Source organism: Neovison vison, chromosome 4 (assembly GCF_020171115.1).
Source record: "Neovison vison isolate M4711 chromosome 4, ASM_NN_V1, whole genome shotgun sequence".
NCBI lineage: Eukaryota > Metazoa > Chordata > Mammalia > Carnivora > Mustelidae > Neogale > Neogale vison.
In genome coordinates this window covers 44,227,741-44,242,833 of record NC_058094.1, presented here as the reverse complement: position 1 = coordinate 44,242,833, position 15,093 = coordinate 44,227,741, and the positions used below count along the sequence as shown (strand labels likewise).

The window sequence follows — 15,093 nt, the reverse complement described above, 5'->3', positions numbered from 1 at the left end:
AATGACCTCCAGTATGTGGCAACAAATCCAGTCATATTCATCCAGAATGAGCAAGAATGTGAATTATGATTGTTCTACTTATATATACCTTTGGGTTGAGATTTGCATTCAGTGTCCAAAGAAACACATGAAGAGATTCACAGTCAATTCAGAAGACAAAATCATTTTTTTTTAAAGATATTATTTATTTAAGAGAGAGAGATAGTAAGAGAGAACACAAACAGAGGGGAGAGGGAGAAGCAGGCTCCCCACCGAGCAGGGAGCTGGATGTGGAGCTCCATCCCAGGGCCTCAGGAGAATGACGTGAGTTGAAGGCAGGCACTTAACTGACTGCATCCTCAATGACAAAATCCTAAGCAAGATGCTGGATGCTGCTCTATCCCAATTTGGAGACTCCGCTGTGCTTGTCAAGACTGAAAGAGTAAAGTAAAGCTAGTTGTTCACCAAATTTTATCCCCATTCTTCCTGGACACACAGGTACATGATATATTTAAGACACAGATATTTTCAAGCCTTCCTTGCACTTAGATACTGCTTTATGAGACTCTTCTAGTCAATAGAATACGGGCAGAAGAGATGCATGACACTTGGCAGTCCTATATTCTAGGTCTCTCCTTTGTACAACAAATCATTGCTTCTCCCCATCCTCTGTTTATTGGCTAACTTCAGGGGACTCCCACGAACCTAGAAAAGGTAAGAGAGGAAGAACAGAAAGATCTAGGTCCCAGAATTGCCACTTGGATAAGAAGTGATCAACAATGAGTTGACTGTTGCCTAAGTATAAAATAAACCACAAACGTGTTAAGCCTCTGAGATTTTAATGTTACTTGTTGTATCAGTTATTCTACCCCGACTAATCCAGGTAGTATGACATAAGGGACCAGTGGTGATCTTGGTTATACTGTCTCCATTAAGATTCCTGAACAATAAATGGAGTAATTATCACTATCAACAAATCACAAAAATTAAAATGAATACCTACAGAATCACCATAAGGAGAGCTTACTGACCACTCCTCCTATGCCACACAAAATATAATTTTGCTCTCCCTATTTACAGATCAGAAAGACAAAAACCCATATGATTAAGTAACTGGGACAAGACAGTTAATGAGTAATAAAGCTAGGACTCAAATCTCACTTTGACTGCAAATCCTGCACTGCAAAGCACTAAGCTCTCAGTTCTCACACTCTTCCCATCTATTCTGATAATCTTAGAATCAGGTTGACCTATCTGTTTTATTACAGTAGAGTATGTCTATTGCATGATAGGACTCATTACACTTGATAGTTCTGAATTCTGAACCTGTTGAAAATTACAGCTTTGAAATTGAAATCTGTCATCAAAGATCTTGCTTACAAGCAACATAACCCACTTAAGCTAGTTTAAGTAAAAGATGAGTATATTAAAAGCCATTAGGAACTAATGGAAACTTCAGAGGCTGGAATTCTTACATTCCAGAAAAATCCCCAAATTGCACATTAAGGCTTGCCAGTAGAGGCCCTGCTAGGCACAGACATGGCTGCTAACCCCATAGACACTGCATGTGTGTGTATTATCACTGTCCCTGGGAGAACAGCCATTACTGCCCCAGGAATTCCCAATAGCTCTCCTCCGTGCTCCACTAGTCTCATGAGAACACAGATTCTATGCAGCAACTACACCTGGTTCTTCATGATACCCCTTCCGAATAAAACCATTCCAGGACAGCGGTTCTGTTTGACAATGCCTACTCCCCGGTAGAGGCTGGAAAACAGAGTTTTGGCTCTTCAATTTGGGAAACAGTCCAAATATAAGAAGTCTAATCATAAGATGTCCAGTGGCTGCCGAGGGGACATATGTCCACTAAAACGGTCACCCCAGATCACATGGAGCCAAGATCTGAGGGGACATATGTCCACTAAAATGGTCACCCCAGATCACATGGAGCCAAGATCTCAGGGAAAGAGAAACTATGGTTCCTTCTAGAGGAAGCTGGTTCACAGGAAGAACAGGGCAGAAGTCCTGAAAAGAAGAAACCTGAGGAAAGACAGAGCTGCTACAGAATTGAGTTGTACCTTTTGGTCAAGTCTGGCTGTCCTTGCTCAGGTTGGTTTCTGTTTATTTTCACGAGACAAAAGTCTCTGCAGTATTTAAACAGCAAGTTTGTAAATACATGCCAAGCAGTGAACACCTTCAGAATGTTGACATGAATAAATAAGTCTGATACTAAGACTCTCAGAGAATAGAGGGAAAACAGTTTCTTTCTTTTTTTTTTTTTTAAAGATGTACTTATTTGAAAGAGGGAGAGAGAGAGAGAGAAAGAGAGAGAGCAGGGGCAGATGGAGAGGCAGAGGGAGACTCAAGCAGACTCTGCCCTGAGCAGAGCCCAACGTCGGGCTCAATCTCATGACCTGAGATTATGACCTGAGCTGAAATCGAGAATCGGATGCTCAATCAACTGAGCCACCCAGGTGCTCTGAGAATTCTGTTTCCAATAGATTTAGGAAGTCTCTTAGACGGTGTATCAGACCAGGGAGCTCTGACAGTCTTCCCACTTGCTTTGAATCCTGGTCCCACTGGTTTTCTTACTGTCTCACTATGTTATAAATTCCATGAAATTAGAAGTCATTCTCATTCGCCTCTGGGCCAAACACAGGCCCTACCTCCTACAGAACTTACCAATTAATATTTTCTGAATAAATTCTTTCAACTGGTCGTAGCCAGAAAAAAAAAAAAAAAGGCCTTTATTTATTTAGATCAAATGCAATGTACAAGTGACTCCTTAGCAAGCGGGAAGATAAATGCATTGACAATATGGGTTTCCAACAACCCAAGCTCGAATGTATCATTTCTAAAAGAGTTGCTTTAGAGAATCAATTTTGTATCATTTTTAATTGCCACACATGCACAAATTGGCCTCAAAACACCGTATAATGATTATGGTGGCTATATATCACATTGACTGTGACACTGCCTCTCCCAAGTCCAGAGCTAGTTAACATATAATAGAGTATTCACTACCACTCGTCCTTTCCAATGTTTGTGTCGAAACATTGTTTCTTAAGTAGTCATATTGATCGTATTGATTAATACTCCTGGTAGAAATGATGAAAAAACATCGATTCGTTCTTGTAAACCTCATCTCTAACTACAATATCTGGAGTGTTGCTTCCTTGAACTCCGTAAGAGCTCTCTCCTCAGACCTCTTCCATTCTTGCTGATTACATCTGCAGATGGAAATCAGGTGTGAAAATCCATTAAGACGCCTCACGACAGGACAGACTTTGACTCTTATTGAACTCTCATGTTCTCTTTTCCTTAATTAAGGCACAAGAACATTTTACCATGGAAAGAGAACGACTTAGATTATGGATCTTATTCCTTCTAATGGCATGCATTTCACCCAATTCGAGGATAATACATTTCTTCTCCGTCGCTTTCCAAAGAGCCACTTACCCAGTTCTTCCAAGGGAAGAATAAAGAGCGTGATTTTACTTATAAAGAGTGCTCCGTTATCCAGGCTACAAAAGAGAAATGAAGTATACAGCTGTTCCCCTAAATTATAACATGTTTTTTTTTCACTAAACACTTTAAAAACCAAATAAAGAATAGCATTTAAATGAGTTAGCAACATAGAATCTTATTTTAGAGCTAGAAAAACCCTTAACGTTTGCAGCACAAAGAAGCAAGAAGGCAGGCTTTGGAGTCAGAGGGCCTGGATTCAAATGCTGACTGCATGACCTGAGGCAATTTAGAAGACCTCCTGAGTCTCCATATTTCCTCACATATCACGATAATTATTGTGGTAACTCTTTATAAAGGTAAATCATAAAATACACTCAACATAAATTTAAAATACATGAAAATGATAAAATATCTCAACTATAATAAAACCCACCCCCCACAGGCCTTATGAGGATTTACTGAGATGATGCATTCCAACACTCAGCACCCCATACAGGCTCCTGATTTTTACATTATTTTACAATACGTACTCTGTGCATTTCCATCCCGTGAGATGCACAGTATGTGCAATGAAAAACAAACAAAAGAAAACTTCTCATAAAGTTTCCTGATCAGTAAGTAGATGAATAAGTCTCAAAATCTGTATTTTCTAAGACCTTCCCTGAGATTGTGAGAGGTGAAAGAAAAAATCACTTCTCTCCATGGAGAAAAAGAAAGGCCACAACACAAAGAGTTGCTCCAGACTGACAGCCGTTTGGTACAAACACACACAGACGGGACAGGCTCTTGGTCCTTGGAGTTTGCCTGCTTCTTTTCACTAAAATAGTCCCCATAGCGGGACCATTAGGTGAGGAGTCAGCCTGCAATAGTTCACTTAGCTTTTGTTGACTCTGAAATATAAATGACTACTAAGAAGGAGGACAACAAAGCATTATCAAAACACCCAGGATAAAGGCTGATCTACCAACTCTACAGAAATAGACACTTGATAAGCAAAAAAGAAGGGCATCAGGAAATGGAAAGTCCAGCAGATGCAAATTAGATTGCATTTTTCAAAACAGGGCTGCTATCATTTTCAATGAATTTCCAGGGAATTAGGCAAGAAGGAAGGAATAGTAGAGCCTCTTCCACTCCTTTTGAATTCTGCCTTCTGCTTACGTCTATATTTACATTTTTTAAGTCATTAAAAATTATAACAGCCATCAATTACTGCATCCTTACCCTGTGCTAGCCATTCTGCTAATACTGTATGTGCATTATCTCATTTAATGAGACAGCCAATTCATTTTTCTAATATCACAAAGGAGGAAACTGAGCATAGAAAGGTCCTTGTCCAAGGCTGGTAAATGGTTCAGCCAGGACAGCAACTGGGTCCAAAACTGGGGTGTTAACCCCAATGCAAACTACCTCCCAATAAGAACACACTAACTGAGCCCCCCAAGACTCCCTCAACTACTTTCCCTATCCTGAAATTCTGAGTCTAGTGTACGTACAAGGGCTGGACGAGAGGGTGGGTGGATGGATCGACTCCATTCTTCTCCATAAATTCTCTCCCCATTGCCAGATGTGCAGCTGAGGCTCTTCTTAGAGGCTAGCTTTCTCACCTGAAGCCTGGAGAAGGAGAGAAGCTGGCCTGTAAGGGATTTGCCTTAGAGGTCCTGATGCGAAGTCCTGCAGATCATGGTGGGGCAGTAATATCACTTGGAGAAAATCACCCCTTGAAAACTGCCTTCCTCTAACCCAAGTATAGTTGGAGAAGCCACTGTAGATGTTACTGATTTAATCCATTTGGGAGGCATTCCGTTGAAGAGAGGGAGCATGCCATCCAGGAAAGCTTCGACATCAGTTCTGAGACATTATCAGGCTTTTCTGCTCATTAGCTTTATAATGCAGAAAAAGTATTTTACCTTGTTTGAATCTCATTTGTAATACAAGGATAGTATAGTATTTCATTTACTCCAAAGCACCGCTTCCTTTACATTTTGGCATATGTGAAATTTGAGGTGTTTTACAATGGACAGCATCTCCCATTCTCTGTTGGTCAGGTGGCCATGGTGACATATTTGTTATTGCCTGTGTGCATGCAAACAAAATTCACAGGAAGGGTGGCAGTGGGGGCAACAGAGCATTTGCTACATGGACCTCAAGGTATACCAGGAGTCACCAGGGTGCCGATAACGCGGTTAGAGACCCAAAGCAGAAACACATGAAATCTGCACTATGAACTCATTTTTGATGGATAATATAGTCTCCTCTATTTCCCCAAATTTAGCTGGGCCAAAGAGAGGTGAAGTATCTTGTCCAAGTTCATACTTTAAAACCAACGTGGGAAAGTCAGACTAACTTGGGTGAGGCAGACTGCGGAAGTCAATCTATTCCTATCCTGTGCTGTTCTTAGTCACACTCTTGACTTTCCAAACTGCCCACGAGAGTGAAAGCAGCGGCACGGGTCCGAGTGTGCGGAGCGCGTGAGGGGAGTGATCTTGTTTGTGCTGCAGAAGAGAATGTGGGTGCGGAAGGCCAACAGGGACTTTTTCCACTGGAGAGAAACATCAAGAGTGCTCCGGTAGTGAAGAGGTTGTGGACAAAGGCACAGAGGCTGAAGGAAGAAAGCTAACTTATCTATAAATAAACAAGCATGGCTGGCAAGGAGAATTGCTGAGGACCGTCATGGCATCTAGAAGTGGAAGGAGAGAGGGTGACTAATTATGAAGAGCCTGGCATCCAGACCATGATGAGCAGCCTTTAGTCTGGAAACAACCGAGCTGCCAAGGAACGTCCCTCTCTGAATTCCTCAAAACTATGTGGAAGTGGGGAAGACCGTCAGTTAGACTGTGGTGTTAAGTGTGTAGTTGAACTCGGTAAGGAGCTGATCTTTGTGAATGAAATACAAGGGAAGAGACTGCTAAGATTTATTTCCATATGAGATCTTGTTTGTGATAAATGTGATAGATGAGAGGGGAAAATCCATTATAGAAGCTCATATGAATAGATGTCCTGTGAAAGTGTTTAAGTAAGTTTGGGGAATGTCAGGGTATATGAAATTACCTCATATTCCAATGCAAGATTTTGCAGATCCTTAAAGGGATATAAATTCTAATATTACTCATGCGTGAATCACTGAATGCTTTTTACATTTTTCGCTGGGATCGGGGGGGTGTGCCTGTTAATGACTTCTGGAACCAGAGTTCCAGTGAACAAGGTTTGAGAAATGCTGAGTTACTCATTGACCAAGCAACAGCTCTCTCAAGAGTAGTTTCTGTTCTGGCCGTGGCTTATCAACCTAAGACCTTTAACAAGTATATTTTCTATTTTGACCCAGAACCATAGGTGGGTGACCAAGTTACTGAAATTAACTTAGATGGCAACATTGTAAGAACAGTTGATGAAGGCACACTAATATTCTATGTGGTATATGCAATATGTACATGTGTTATGTGTTTGGCACGTGTGTGCGTGTGTGCACGTGTGTGTGTGTGAGCACACGTACTCCTTATTCAGTTCCACTCCACAGCCATACCTGGTGCCTAGTTTATGGAGAACATATGAAACGGTGAAATCTTGCTAGCATCTTTTAAAGTCTTTGCTAACAGAGCAAAAAGAATATATTACTTGCCATCAAAACGGGCAGTTTGCACTTACCTTAATTTTACTGTCTGTGACTTTGTCAGCAAAATGCACAATTGTAATAAGTGGAATTGTAAAAGGCTGCTGTTGGGTTTTTGCCGACTCTTTATCCTTCATCTCATGTTCAGAAGATCGGTTTTAAATAGTGGTATCCACCATCTAAAACAACTTTGCAACAAGTTTGATTGGGAATACAGAATGCTTTCTCTTTGTCAAAGACAATACTGACTTCATTTTCAAGGAAGCAAGGAATCAATGATTTATTTGCTTTTTGGACACAAGAAGTAAGTCAAGCCGTTGCCAGTCTCCTAAGAAAGGCTATTATTATGAAACTCTCCCTTCGGAGGGTGGGGTGGGGGGCTGGGAGGACCAACACTGCCTTATTTCTTGCATTTCAGCAAAATTCCCAGAGTAGGCTTTTGCCCAGGCACGCCATGTTGGTTTTGGCGTCTGTGCTTATGCTCATGGACTCACCACTACTAGGAATGTTCTCTCAGTCTGTCTTAGTCCGTTAGGGTGGCTACCACAAAATGCCATAGGCTTGGTGGCTTATAAACAGCAAAAATGTATGCTCACAGTTCTAGTGGTTGGAAGTCTAAGATCAGGCCGTCATCGTGATAGGATTAGAACCCTCTTCTGGGTTGCGGACAGTGTCCTCATCTTGTGGGAGAGCTGGGGATGTCTGTGGAGTCATTTCATAAGAAACACTCACCCCATCATGATGGCTCCATCCTGGTGACCTCATCACTTCCCAAGGGTCCCCTCCTCTAGGGGAGCACATTCAGACCATAGCACCTTCACACCTTTTTTTGTGTCATCTCCTCGCTCTCATTCCTGTGCTGCTCCTTCTGACAGCATCACCTGAAGTAAAGGCAGACTTCCTCCAGATGGAGTTACTAACGGAACTGACGTGGAAACCATGCACTTGCCCCATCCTGTAGTGACCACGTTCCTGCCCCACCCCTTCAGTTGCATAGTTCTTCAAAAAGTACAGGATCATATGATAGTTGTCTTTCTCCGGTTGACTTATTTCACTAAGCATATGATCTCCCTGATATGAGGAAGTGGAGATGCAATGGGGGGGTGCGAGTGCGGTTTGGGGCGTAGGAAGAGAATAAATGAAACAAGATGGGGTCGGGAGGGAGACAAACCATAAGACTCAATCTCACAAAACAAACTGAGGGTTGCTTGGGGGAGGGGGGTCGGGAGAAGATGGTGAGGTTATGGACATTGCGGGGGGGGGTGTGCTGTGGTGAGTGCTGTGAAGTGTGTAAACCTGGTGATTCACAGACCTGTATCCCTGAGGCTGAAAATACAATGTATGTTTATAAAAAATTGAAAAATTTATTAAAAAAAAAACACACACAAGATCACCATGACTCCAGCATCACCATCAGTGGTCCCTAAACATGGCTGCAGATCTTGCTTACAAGAAAACAAAAATGTCTCATGAAGCCCTGTAAGGCCCTGTAGATCCTGCCTTGTGCTTAACTTGACCTCAGCCCTCCTGCCCCCTTCCATATCCTACCATTCACAGTTTCTCAAGCTCTCCAGCTCACTCGCCTTTCCAATGCCCACCCTTATTCCCTCTGCTTGCCTGCATGCTTCCCCCTCAGAGGTTCATGTGGCTCACTCTACATCCCAGTTTCTTCTTCAAGGTCACTTTCTTGGAGGGGCCTTCCTGCAGTGGCCATCCTAATGAATACAGGGCCACTGGAGTCCATCACTCATTATGACCCTACCCGCCTTAATGTTTCCATCTAGCACTTATCAGTAGCTAAATATTTATCTAATTACTTGTTTATCTTTCTCTCCTACCAGAATATAGGCCCCAGGAGGACAGATATTTATCTTATTTACAAATGTCTCCCTAGAGAATCTGACTCTGGAGGTCAGCAGGGAGGCCCAGAAATCAATTTTTAGATAGTCCCGGTCATTTTGAAGCAACTAAGTAGAACATCATTTGGAAGGCATTCATTGACATCGAACCTTCCCAAGGTGGGGGTGGTCGTTGACTGCTTATTTTGTGTTGTTCATTTGTTTTGTTAACTTTTTAAAAGAAGAGAAACCTCTTTCTTTCCCAAGTCCAGAAAAGCCCATGACTCAAAATTGTGGTGATCTGCCAGGAATAATTTAAATAGTAATAATGAGAGCTGCAAAGGGTAATGGAAAGTACGAACTCCCTAGAGAGATGGGATAATCTCTCAATAATTATTGAGACATGATTGTATATCGAAGAAAGTATATGCTACTAATTTGCTGAACCCCAGCATATGAAGTATGATCATGATCATACTTTTTCATTTTTCATTCTCAGCTCATGTCCCCACCCTTCATGTCTACAGTGCGGTCACCACTTCCTCTTAAGTGCCTTGGTGGGTTATGTTGACACACTGAAGGGAAGTGGGAAGTAACCTTTGATGGTAATATCAACTGTTTACGTTAGTTTTTTCTGGGCCAGAAGTAGCTCTGGCTGAGGCTGTCTGGTGGTTCTTGGAGATCTCTGCACTGTTGGAGCGACTCAGGAGCAGTAGGTCACTGTGAGACTCACTGGCATCTGGGGGCATGTTGCTTGGGCTTCGGTTCTGAGAGAACAAGGGTGAGCTGGTCTCTTCAAAGCTTCCCAGAGGAGCCTTCCTGGTATTATAAGGAGGGAAAGTGGGTATGTTCTGAAGAAGAAAGTACTAAGAAGGGAAATGGTTTCAAATATGAAGAAGTCTGTCCTGTGTAGACATGAGAAAGGCGATAAAAGACCCAAAGAGAGGAAAGAAACCCAAGGTGAATGGGGCAGAGGTGGGAATCCAGATCCTAGAGGGGCCCTAAGTGGTCAGACCAGAGCCTGTGAGGTCCCGGCTACATCAGTTTTCACTGTGGGCTGATCGTTGTCTGAAATCCCAAAGTATTTTCTAAGCCTTGCTTAGAAGTGGTGTGTTACACAAATAAGAGAGAACTGTAACAATTGTGTGTTTGTCGCCAATAACCATAGTCCTCCCATCAAACAGTGAACCGAGCAGTTCCCTCACTTCTTCAGCATCTGTGTCTTCTGATGTCTAAGCAGTGGTCGCACGGCCTCATATCCCTGTCTGATCAGCTGCAAATGGTTTGGTCTCCCCTCTTCACTCCCTCAGTCGGTTAAATCATTTCCCTGGCGCTCTGCTCCTCCAGCCAATTTGTTCATTTCTGGGAAAACCGGCACCACATCATTCTAGCTGCAGACTCACGGTTGTATTCACAATTAATATTTATTGAGTGCTAACTGGGTGCTTGGCCCTGCACGAGACCCTGAAAAGGGCTTCAGTTGCCATTGATTTAGGTACGGACCGCCACGGTGTCAGGCAGCCGTGTTCCCTCCACTGTCTCAGATTCCCACTGGGTCATTTATCTCTTTCTTGACACTCCAGTACAGAACTCCAGCAGAACACTGGCATTAAGAACTAAGAGCAGATATTACTTTCTCTTACCTGTCAGGAGTTTCCCCCCAAAGGTTATTCTTATTATAGTAAAATAGACCATTTTATTGTCTCAATCTTAAGTTCTCATGACACTCCATGTATAATGTTGAAGGGTTTTCAGCAAATACCTGAACCTCAAAATTCCAAAAGCAAAGAAGTAATGAACTTGGCCCTACATCCCTGCTCATACAGACTGAGAGGTAAGACGGAAAAAAAAAAAAAACCAAAGCCCCAAACTGTATTTGTCTGACTCAGTTTCCCCAGTATGACTGAGAACAGACTGACCAGGGACAGATTTGAGCAAACACAACTTTATTTATTCACCTTGGAGTAAGGGTATATACACCCATACAGAATAGTGCCCCTTTGCTCACTCCCTCCCCACCCACTGCAGAGAAATAGCTGTATGTTCTTTCAGGGTAGACACATTCTTTTATAATATCAAATACAACATTAACACTTGTAGAAAAAAATGGGGTCCACCACCTAGAAGTCTCTGGATTTGCTCATATTTTTCATATAAACTACAAAGCATTTCCCATTTGTCCAACATATCCATTTGCATGAAAATGTCACAGAGGTGTTTTCAAGAACCAATTTTAAGGGAACTATTTCAGTGGGTCCCATTTCTGTTCTTGTCTGCTAGTTTCTGGCCTCTTCCACTTTGAAGAGAAAAAGAAAAAAAGTACATGAACATATTAAAGGATAGGCAATTTAGGTCAGGCTGGTTTGTCTTTTGTGAAAATAAATAATTAAGTATCCAACCCTACTGCAAATGGGAGGGTTTGGAGGTTTCCGTTATGAATTAAAACTTGTTTCCCCTGTTTTTCGAGTAAGAAATGTGAGAAAACCCACATTTCCCAGGAAGATGGGTTTGAGAATCCGCACCCTGGGACAGGAACCCAGCTGGCTCATAGAGGAGGCTGAAGGGTGGTCCCAAGACACCCTCCCATTTAACCAGCATTGACTTTCATGCCCTCTCTCCAGACACAGCCTTTTTTTTTTTTTTGCACAGGCTTGGTCTTCCTGTCCCTTGCAACTTTTTTTTGGCCCACAAAGTCGAGAACGTTCAGAGGGGAAAGAAACGGCTGCTACAATGTGGTACATACATTACTAAAACAGAACAAAACAGAAAACAAAAACACGAACCAAAACGAAACTAAAATCCTGTGGTTCTGAAAATTACACATAAAAATGAGCAGGGTTCATGGGGTGGGGGCAAGAAGGGTTAGGGCTTCAAGCTCTGACCAAGTTTTTTTTTAACTAGAGCACGTGAAAATCCAGGTCCGAGGGGAGGATTCGGACGTCCTGGCCAAGTTAGAGACTGCCACAGCTGACGGTAACAATGGACAAAAACCAGAGGGAAAATGCTGGCTATGCTTTATTCAAGAAGGATGGCTGGTGCGGCCAACGGTGGCAAGCGCTGCCCCGGCTGCTGGGCCGATCCGCTGTGCCCAGGGAGCTGAGCAACAGAAGAGCCAGAGCCTCCTAAGTCTGGGAGGAACCTTTCCGGAGAGGTCGACCCATGTAGGCGTTCATTTCTAATTTCACGAAAATACAGCCAAAGGGCCTCTGTGGCCCGGTCTATGCAGTCGCTAACCTCAGCCAGACAAGGGCTACGCTCCTCTGGAAAGATGGAATTCTCCCTCCACACCTCTTGCCTAGGTAGCATCCCTGCTCCACCCACCTGACTTTTGCATTGTTCTGACATCATTCCCTGCTCACCAATCACGGACAGGCCAATTCCTGTTCCAGAGGCACGCTTCATAGCTGGGTGGCTACAGATGGGCGTCAGCCCCTCGGGAGGACTGACTCCCAGGCTGGGGCTGCAGGGAGGAGCGGGGCGGGGGTGGGGGGTGGGGGGTGAGGAGAGGGGGGCGGGGAGAGTGGGTGGGACAGCCATGGCACACACTGAGAAGGGAGGCAGAGAATACAGATTTTTTTTCAACTTTTTTATTACACAGTAAAGAATACAACAATACCTGAATCATACTTTAAAGATTCACAGGTTGACAGACCATACATTACAGTCCAACTAAGGAAAAAAGGATAAACAAGAAACCACAGTTCAGACATAGTAGACTTAAAAGCTCAAGAGTATGCTGACGAAAGCATGATGCCTAGACCCCGCCCCCCAGTGTTAGTCTACCATTAACTCGTGGTACATGTCTGAATTAAGTATTGCACAACAACTTTAATTTTTCACAATAATGTCGCAGAACCCAAAATAATATTTAAAAAAATTACTTTAAATCTGCATTTCAACAGTCTCCAATTTTTTTCTGTCCCTTGAGGAATTCGGACAATATGGAGTCGCTTTCTTTCCCTAAGTATTCCAGACGTAGGCATGCTTTGCATAAGTAAACCAGCCTTGAAATTTTTAAATCCCCAAGACATGCACCTACACATAAAAAAAAAAAAAAAAAAGTTAAGAAAAAAAATTTAAAAGACAGGTGGCCCTGTCACACACAGTCTCATGACAGAGAAAAAGAGAAAGAGAAAAGAGTCAGAGACAGAGATAAGAGATAGAGGACGCCCTATTCCTATCAGCGACCACCATTCAATTCTATCCAATGAAGATAACTTTTTTTTTTTAAATGTGTTATACCTACAAATTATACTCTCACATAGCCTGTATATAAGTGACAAGCAAAAAAGGAAAGTAACAAAAGTTTTCTTTTCTTTCTCTTCTTTAGGTTTATGAGGTCTGCATTGTTACCAAGAAGTGATATGGTTTGCAGCTGTATGAGCTTAACTTTTGGTATCCTGGTTCTTTTGTGCCCATTTGGTTTGACTAGACCAGTTTTTGTTAGCTACTGGTGCAATATACATGCTGTCAGAGGTAGAGTGAGACTTTTTGCCACTGAGGAGAATGTAGCAAAACAGGAGGAGAGGAAGAGGAGGAGGAGGAAGAGGGGAAGGAGGAAGAGGAATCAGAGATAGAGCTCAGAGTTAGGGATTTTTTTGTATTTGTTTTCACTCAGGGTGCCCTGAATTAAAAGTAATGAGACGTACTGTACTAATCCTTATTTTACACACTAGTGTTAAGAATAACAGTGCTGTTTCACATACATCACAGCTTCTAGAGATAAAGACGTGTGGGTATGACATACCTCATTTTTGGGATTATTTAACCCTTCGTAGCCTAGAACATATAATAGCTCTGTAAGAAAGGACTGTCCAGTGTCACAAGCAGACTAGAAAGCAGAGTGAGGTCAAAGGATTCTGGGAGCACCATGATAAAATATAACCCATTCGGAGCCTGGTTATGTGCTTTCATTCCACTCGAAGCAGGTGTGCTGGCAGATGGACTTCCAACATGTAGATAGATGTATTTATTTGCTCATCAAAACTTTCTAAACTAAAAAGCCGTTAAAAAATAACACCACCCAAACAAAATTAAAACCAACTTGGACATGAAAAGAGATGGGGGGGATGCTAAAAATGTCAGGTTTGAGAGGCTTAAAGAGAACCCATTTAGAACAGTCTCTAGCAGTTACTTAAAAACCATTTAAAATCGTTTCCAAGGGCGACATTTAAAAAAAAAAAAAAAGAAGAAGAAGAAGGAAAGAAAGAAAAAAAAGAAAAGAAAAACCAAAACAAAGTTAATGGATTGCTTTAGATTTCTAAATAAATGCCTGTTGTGTGTATGTATGTGGAGGAGTGTCTTCCCAGCCTCAAAAACTTTGGTTGTCTACACAGCCTGCAGCACTGCTGACCTTCTCTAAAGCACACAACCACATCCTGGGCTACTGTTTTCAAAACTAACAAGTAGTTCTGGTCTGGACCCTGGACAACGAAGGGTTAATGGATTCACACTATACCTTGCTGAACATGTTTAACCTGCTGATCATTTGGAAAGTAGTACTGGTGCTTTTCAAAATTCCGATTTTGGTCCATCAGATCAGTCTTTGGCTGACTTCCCTTTTTGTAAGAATACTGTATAACCTGGCATTCAGCAGTGTTAAAGCTGTCAGTCTACACCTCAGCATTTGGAGCTCTAATGATTTATCTTTTTTTTTTTTTTTTGTAAAATTAGAAATACTTAAACAACCTTACAGCAATATGCATGCACTGTCTTTTTTTTTTTTAAGTAGGATATCTTGTTATTTTATTTTTTTTTAAAAAGTCCCTAATAATGATTTAAAAAAAAAAAGGAAAGGAAAATTCCACTACTACTCTATGCTACAGCTAAACTCGGTGAAATGGCTCTAGCATATTTAAAAGTTTGCTCAAAAAAAAAAAAAAAAAAAGCATGCCTAGGGAGTCATCGTGACAGTGCAAAATACATTTATGTACATCCCTCTTACAAAAACACCAATATGTTAGCATTCCGTGAAGCATGCTGGTTTTCAGGAAAAAAAATCCTATAAGAGAGAAATAGCAGCTCCGAAAGATAGCCTTTTTTTCTTTTCTTTAGGACAACCAAAAAAAAAAGAGTCTTTTTTTTTTTCCTTTTTTTTTTTTTTTTTCTGAACTACTAGAGAAATATCACTAATACATACAGATATAAAAGCAGCATAGAAAGATACAGGTTTCTCACCAACTAGGAATAAAGAGACTAAAT

The 15,093-nt window shown here is 41.9% G+C and overlaps 1 long non-coding RNA gene across 2 annotated transcripts; it reads right to left on the bottom strand.

Annotated features, from left to right (window-relative positions):
* Nucleotides 1-290: 290 nt before the first annotated feature.
* On the bottom strand, nucleotides 291-7,940 carry LOC122905552. 2 transcript variants are annotated; one of them, XR_006384355.1, is made up of 3 exons: nucleotides 7,787-7,940; nucleotides 4,941-5,058; nucleotides 291-413 (listed from the first exon to the last, which is right to left on the bottom strand). It is a non-coding gene; the product is annotated as an uncharacterized LOC122905552 (long non-coding RNA). The 2 variants fall into 2 exon arrangements; XR_006384354.1 differs by lacking the exon at nucleotides 7,787-7,940 and adding an exon at nucleotides 7,090-7,178.
* Between the last annotated feature and the right edge of the window lie 7,153 nt (nucleotides 7,941-15,093).